Source organism: Oratosquilla oratoria, chromosome 6 (assembly GCF_046742065.1).
Source record: "Oratosquilla oratoria isolate Oo_2021 chromosome 6, ASM4674206v1, whole genome shotgun sequence".
In the NCBI taxonomy this organism is placed as follows: Eukaryota; Metazoa; Arthropoda; class Malacostraca; order Stomatopoda; family Squillidae; genus Oratosquilla; species Oratosquilla oratoria.
In genome coordinates, this window is record NC_134782.1 from 30,020,418 (window position 1) to 30,027,917 (window position 7,500).

Consider the following 7,500-nt stretch of genomic DNA (forward strand, 5'->3'; position numbering starts at 1 on the left):
CATCTGTCGCTAGATTATTTTATTCAACATGGGGCTGGTCTTGACAGTGATGAGTCTGTTGAAATTCCAGCGCAATAGATGGCACTCAGAGGTTTGTTTATTATAGAAACGAGTAATGGACTTTGAGCGTATCTCTTGTTGAACAAGAAAACAGAAAAAAAAGAATTTGTATTCGTCGACAATCAAAAGGGAGGACTGACGACGCCATGCTGTGTTACATGGAGTTTACAGGAACTATTTTTTATTTATTTTAATTTTCACTTGTTCTCTTTTGCTTTATTCTCTTCTGTTCTTTTTTTTTTTTTCTTGTCTTTTGTTGTTTCGGTTTGTCTTGGTTCGGTTTTTCTTTGGTTTATTTTGATTTGATTTTTGTTTTCTGCCTTGTTTTATTCTGTTTTTGTTTTGTTTTGTTATTTATTTTTCCTATATCATTACTTTTTTCTTACCTTGTTTAGTATGATGTCCTTCAGCTGAATTAATGTTATCCATAATGAAATCAACAATAGACAGCAAAGAAGCAAATACACTAAACCCTTTTATCATTGTGATATACATGCCCTTACCTTTTTCGTGGCCTTAATCTCATTATTTACATTGTTTTGGACATATTATTAACTCTGTCATTATCTTAACCTTCTTCCCTGGCCTTTTTCTGACCTATTCCTTAATCTTGATTTATACCTTGACCTTATTTTTCGTTTTTACCCTCAGTTGTATCATGAGCTTTATTTGTTTACCTTAAGTCCAGGTTGCCTTATAACTTAATATGTACCTTTATGCTGTACCATTTATTTCATTCTGACCTTTGACCCGTCCATTATACTTCATTTTATCCTGGCCTTTATATTAGTCTTACCTTTGAATTACTATGACTTTATCCTGTTACCTTAATCATTTCCTTAACTGAATTCTTGACCTTTATCATACGGTTTGTTAATCCTTTTATTACAGTGACGTCCTTTAGGACCAGTGAAGATGTTGACCTTTCCTTGACCTTTCCCCGGCCTTTCCTTAATTTTTTCCTGACCTTTCTTCGAACTTGTCCTGACCTTTCGCTGACCTTACCCTGACCTTTTCTTGTCTTCTCCTTGTCCTTTACCCGGCCTTTCCCAGACCTTCCCCCGACCTTATCCTGACCCTTTCCCTAATTTCATCTTGGCTCTCTGACTAATTTTCGAGATGAATCTTGGAAGCAAACAGACAGGTAGTCGTTCTTTCATGATACAGACGTGAATATGTCTTGAAAGATGTACTCCTAAGCCTCTTAATCCAACACTCGCCAACCGTCACTTGTGCAGACCTTTTGGCCCAGGACAACAACCCACTTCGGGATTTGGTGGTGTTTTATGTTCTGGGCCAATTCCCGAAGTAAAACACCTAGGTGTATGTAGCATGAGGGGCTATGCGAATGTGAAAATGACGTGTGTCAATAATAGGTGACAGTAGACTTGATTATTTGGTTTAGTTACTGACAGGTGATTTTATTCAATATTGAAGACCCTTATCTCCATGCCATTGAGGAGTTATCTATTTCATTTAAACCACCGACGCCGGGTCGCGTATTTGGATATTTGTTTTGTTTAGGTGATAGGAGACTTGATTATTTGGTTTAGTTACTGACAGGTGATTTTATTCAGTATTGAAGACCCTTATCTCCATGCTGTTGAGGAGTCATCTATTTCGTTTAAGCCACCGACGCCGGGTCGCGTATTTGGATATTTATTTTGTTTGTCGGCAGGTTACTCTTTGCACATTTCTCTAAATACTTCAGCATTCATTTCGCCTTTTTTTTTTTTTTTTTTTTTTTTAGCACCACTCCACCCCATCCAGGTGTCTTACCCCCTTTCAGTATTTTCACTCTTAGCTCATTTACCATCTTCCGTAGGTGCTCCATCAGCCTCTCTTGCTTTTTATCATTGTTACCAGTTCCTGTATTTGTATATATTCATGTGTGCAATAACTCAAATTATTCCTGTAATATTTCTGTATATTCTTCCTTAGAATAAAACTTAAAACAATATTAGCTCTTATTCTTCCTTTCCATCTTTACTTTTCTGACTTTCTCTTCTTTCTCATTTCAAATTACAATTTGTTTTGTCATCTGAATTTCTATTTTTGTACATATTAGTCTATGTACCAAATGGTGTATACATAGATGCTCGTACGTGTGCTCTGTGTAGGTTTTGTACGTTAAGTATATGTGTATGTATTTATATACTGTATGTATACGTGTAAGTGTGCGTATGTATGGTATGTATTTGTATAAGTGTGCCTATGTATGTATGTACGTATGTGTGTATGTATGTATGTATGTGTATAAGTGCGTATGTATGTATGTGTGTGCATGAATATATGAATGTATGTAATATATGTATGCATGTATGTATGCAAGTATGTATATATATTATATTCGTCAAGTAAGGAAGCAGGTTTTCTTTGATGCATGTAGAATTAAATACGACAGCATTCTGACAATTGTTAAACTTTTTCTTAATTTTTTCTATTTGTCTTATCAACTTTTTTCCAGTTGTTGTCGGACATGACGTCCAGTATTAAGCTGTACAGTAGCGCTAACCTGAGACATCGATACATTGAGGTCCCCTCTCCCCGTCCCCTCCCACCCCCCACTCCCCCACCACTCAGACGATCAGCCAGACTCCGTAATGGGAACTCGGATAGCAGTTTATGTATTTAAATCTTTCTCTCTCTCTATCATTTGTACTTTCCTTGTAGACGTAAGTAAAAACTCTCGTTATATATCTTTTGTTCTACCTGTATATTTGTATTTTTGTAATTTATTTTGTAACTTATATATACCAACATTTGTATTCATTATTGCAGAAATTTTGTCAATCCTGATGATGTCTCTTTGAAGACGAAAGCTCGAGAATATTAAATGGAAAACTATGGAGAACTTGTATCAGCTCACCCTACAACTGGAAAAAAGTTGATAAGACAAATAGAAAACATTAAGAAAAAGTTTAACAATTGTCAGAATGCTGTCGTATTTAATTCTACATGCATATATATATATATATATATATATATATATATATATATATATATATATATATATATGCATATACATATGGATAGATGGACGGATGGATTCGAAACGATTACATAGGTTCTGATATATATATATATATATATATATATATATATATATATGCATATACATATGGATAGATGGATGGATGGATTCGAAACGATTACATATGTCCTGATATATATATATATATATATATATATATATATATATATTATATATATATATATACATACTTGTATATATATGTTATATGTGTATGTGTGTGTATGTGTATGTATATGCGTATGCATATGTATATGCATATGAGTGCATATATTTGTATGTGCATGCGTATGTGTACATTTGTATTTATGTCTGTATATGTATATGTATATTTAGTGTGTGTGCGCCAATAGAAGTGTTTGTGTTGCTATACAGCTCTCAGGTGCTACAGTCGACTACTTCTCTGAAAAAGCACAATCATTCATAGAATCCTAATGCAAATTGTGTAAATGCAGGACTTCTACTAGACTTGTATATAATATGTTAACCATTTAGGCTAAGGTTGCTCGCTGGTCGAGCGAGATAGAGCGTCACTTCTTGCGGCGGAGGTTGAGGTGACTGTGGTTTGAGCCCTGCCGTATGAGAGTTAGACCAGGGGCATACATACATATACCAAGGCTTTTTCCCCCTTATAAGGGAGGTAGCCAAAAAGGAAAAGGCACAAAATCATTCCCACCCATTCCATCCCTGAATACACTCCACACCCCTCCAACCTTCCTCTTATCTTAGCACCTCCTGGATGACGGGTCATCCCTGCACCTTGTCCACTGCCCTGGGTCAGAAGCAGTGTCGCAAGACACAGCACATCCACAGCAAGGCCGCTTCATTAAATCGGCGACCCCCCCTCTCCGTCCCCCCATTCATAAAGGAGAAGACGGGGAGAAATCCCTTCGGGCTGCCTCAAAATTTGCTCACACAAACTACCTCACCCCCCATCCCCCCGCCCATTCCACCTCATGCATCCTAATATCATCCATATACAACCATTCTCCATTCACCCCTGTCTTCTGTCCTCTCCCATCCTTAATCAACAGACATTCCCCTCTTCCCCAAAGCCCCCTTCACCCCATCCGTCCACCTCATCCTAGGACGTCCCTTCATGTTCGCTCCATCTACATCTGCCTTCCATACCTCTTTTACTAGTCTTTCTTCACTCATTCTTTCCATGTGTCCAAACCATCCTAATACTCTTTCATCATATCTATCTCCCAACTCCCTCCCACCGCGCTACAAAGTCATCTGTAAGGGGGACCGGCCTAGCCTCCTGATAGGGGGGTTCGCGGCGTTAAACCGAACAAGTCATGTAGAATATAGTTTTATATTTATGTACATAATCTTATATGTATGAAATAGCAGTTAGCCACTCATCTGGTGCACTTAGAATGGTAATTTTCTTTTATATCACATCATAAATAGATTTGCATTCGTGTACAAAAACTTATAAATGTATTAACATATAATTTTCCAATACTACATAGGAAATATTCCGGCTTTAATCAAAGGCAAAATATTTGATTAAAGCTAAGGTCTCCAGCCTAGTAATGTTAATTTTTTTTCAAGTTGTACATGTGCAGCCTATGTACTCAAGTCATAGAACATTAATCTCCTTTTACTCCATTCGCAATGAGCAGTTTCTTTATTCTTTGTCCTCTCTCTCTTACACTCATTTTATTACGTTTTCTTTTTCATTTCCTCTTTCATTAATTTTGATTTCCTTCGTGTATTTTCTCCTTTATGACCTTTCAGTTATTTCCTTTGAATGGGCAAAAATTTCCTGATTGCAGATCCTTCTTGTTATTTGTATCAGTCTCTCCCTTCCCATGGGATATCCTTCTTCCGCCTTTCTATTTTCCTTAGATAGTGCTTCTCCAAACTGCCTTTCCAATTATTATTTTTCTAACTCGCTGCTTTTGATTATTCATTGATATTAATGCATGATATAATTTATTTGGTTTTGCTTTTCGAAGACCTTTTTTCAGTCTTGTTTCTATATACTATTTCCACCTCCTAGAATTATTTTCATCTCAAAATTCACTTCCTCTGATATCATCCATTAGCAAACACAGTCATACGCTTGCTCAAAACTCGCAGTCCAATTAATTTTCTTCGCCACTTCACTCTTCACTGATTCCTCCGAATTCGATTTTTTTTTTCTGTTCTCGTCTGTTCTCCCCTTCAGACGTGTCCACCTCTTTGCCTCTCTATGGTTCTCCCTTCTGCTGGCAAGTTCTTTCGGCGACTTTCCCCTCCTGTTGAACTGACGTGTGTTTTCAACACCGAGGGGTGTGTGGGGGGGTTATTTTCTCTTTTTATATTTCGTCTGAACACCGGGGGGTATTTTTTCCCTATCTCGTTCGCTCACTCGCTTGCTTCACTTTCCTTTGCTTCACACAAACTTTTTGTCTCTACTTTTATTTGATATGTATATACACAGACACCTGCTCTGTGTTTAAGCATATACAGATATATGCAAATGTATATGTATATGTATAAACTATGTACATATATCTTTATATACATAAGTATATATACATACATATATGCTTGTGCATATACATATACATGTATATAGTTACATATATGTATGTGTATATACATTTCTGTATATATATATATATATATATATATATTTGTGTGTGTGTGTGTGTGTGTGTGTGTGTGTGTGTGTGTGTGTGTGTGTGTGTGTGTGTGTGTGTGTGTGTGTGTGTGTGTGTGTGTGTGTGTGTGTGTGTGTGTTTGTGTGTGTGTTTGTGTGTGTGTTTGTGTGAGTACATCTATGTACATTTGTAAATATATGTACACATGCTTTATGACGTATGTATACATGTGCATGATATAGATATAAAGCAATATACGCATACGCAAGTACAGATATACTTTTCCCTCTCTAGTCCAATAATAACCGAAGAATAACGAGATGAAACCACCAAAATGACCTTCTGGCTGCTTCGTCCTTGGTAATAGTCGAAGACCATTAAAATCATCTTGTTTTTGTCAGACTGAGGTCAGTCTGTATTGGAGCTATGTTGCGAAAACGTGATATTGTTAATGTACAGAACTATTGTAGTAAGTTATTATTTTCAACTGTTTGTTAGGATTGTTTATTTTATTTTTTTGTTAACGTTATCGAATGCATTTGAAATCGTATATTTTAGTTTCTCATCTTACTGTTTTATTTTGTTCTCGAAGACTGCTTTAGCTATCACGGCATATGTCTCAGTACACATGTGAAATATTTGTCCATCTCTGTCTTTGATACATCATGTAACCCAGGAAACAATGTTTCTTCTTCGATTGTGTCGTCTGTCTTTGCATTCATATCTTCATCTTGTTTGTATTCGTATTTTCACACCTCGCGCTTTCTATGAACATTTCATATCTTTTCTTTTTCTTCTTTTTCTTCATATTTCGTTTTCTATTTGTTCTTTTGTTTTCTTGCACCATTCCTGCTTCTTCCACGTTCTATGTTTTTTACTCAAACTCTTGTTTTTTTTTTTTTTACATTTTATTCCCACATTCTTCCGTTATAGTTTTCGTTTTCTATAGTGTTTCTGTTTTACCTTTTTAATGAATGTTTCCATTTTCCAGGTTTTCTTTAGTTCGTTGTTTTATATAAAAAAAAAAAATCCATCATCTTAGTTTGGTACTTCATTCTTATCTTTTTTTAACTTCAATCGTAATATTCAATGGTTTGAATTGTAATCGATCAGCAAAATATAAACACAGGCAAATATATACATGCTTATGCACATTAACATGTACAGTTTGCAGAAGTTTAAAGTTATGTACCATACCAGTGTATAATCTTTACAGAGATCTAATTTATTCATTCTTGGCACTTATTGTCTACTAAATAGAATCTTTTGGTACGAAACATAACAAAACCTGTGAATTCGATCACAATTTATTGATCAAATGTTTCAATGGAATAAACTACCTTTCTGAATAATATAGAAATATATAGCAGGACACGGTCAACTATTTTAAAGAAATTCGTTCTTGATTGTCAAGTATATGGAATCTTGTGCTCACAATTCTAAGGACTTTTTTCACATTAATTAACAACAATTCATAAAGCTGTAAAAAAAATCCTGATTGATATTTCATTGACATTTTGAATCATAAATCTGAGGTGATATAGGAGGGCTAACATGATAATGTTTAATTTAGGTTTAATGTCAATTCTAATGAGTATTTTAAGCAAGCAGGAGGTGGTTTGAGTCCAGAAAAAGAGGGGGAACCCAGCCACTTTACTTGTTTCGAGTCAAGAGCGGTTCGCGAAAGTCATAAGCTTCCTCTATACGAATCCGTACTAACCTCGTACACACATGCCGCTAATTTATAAACATTTTGATGTAATTTTTTCGTGAAAGTCTTGTCCATGTACTATTCAATAAATATTTTGG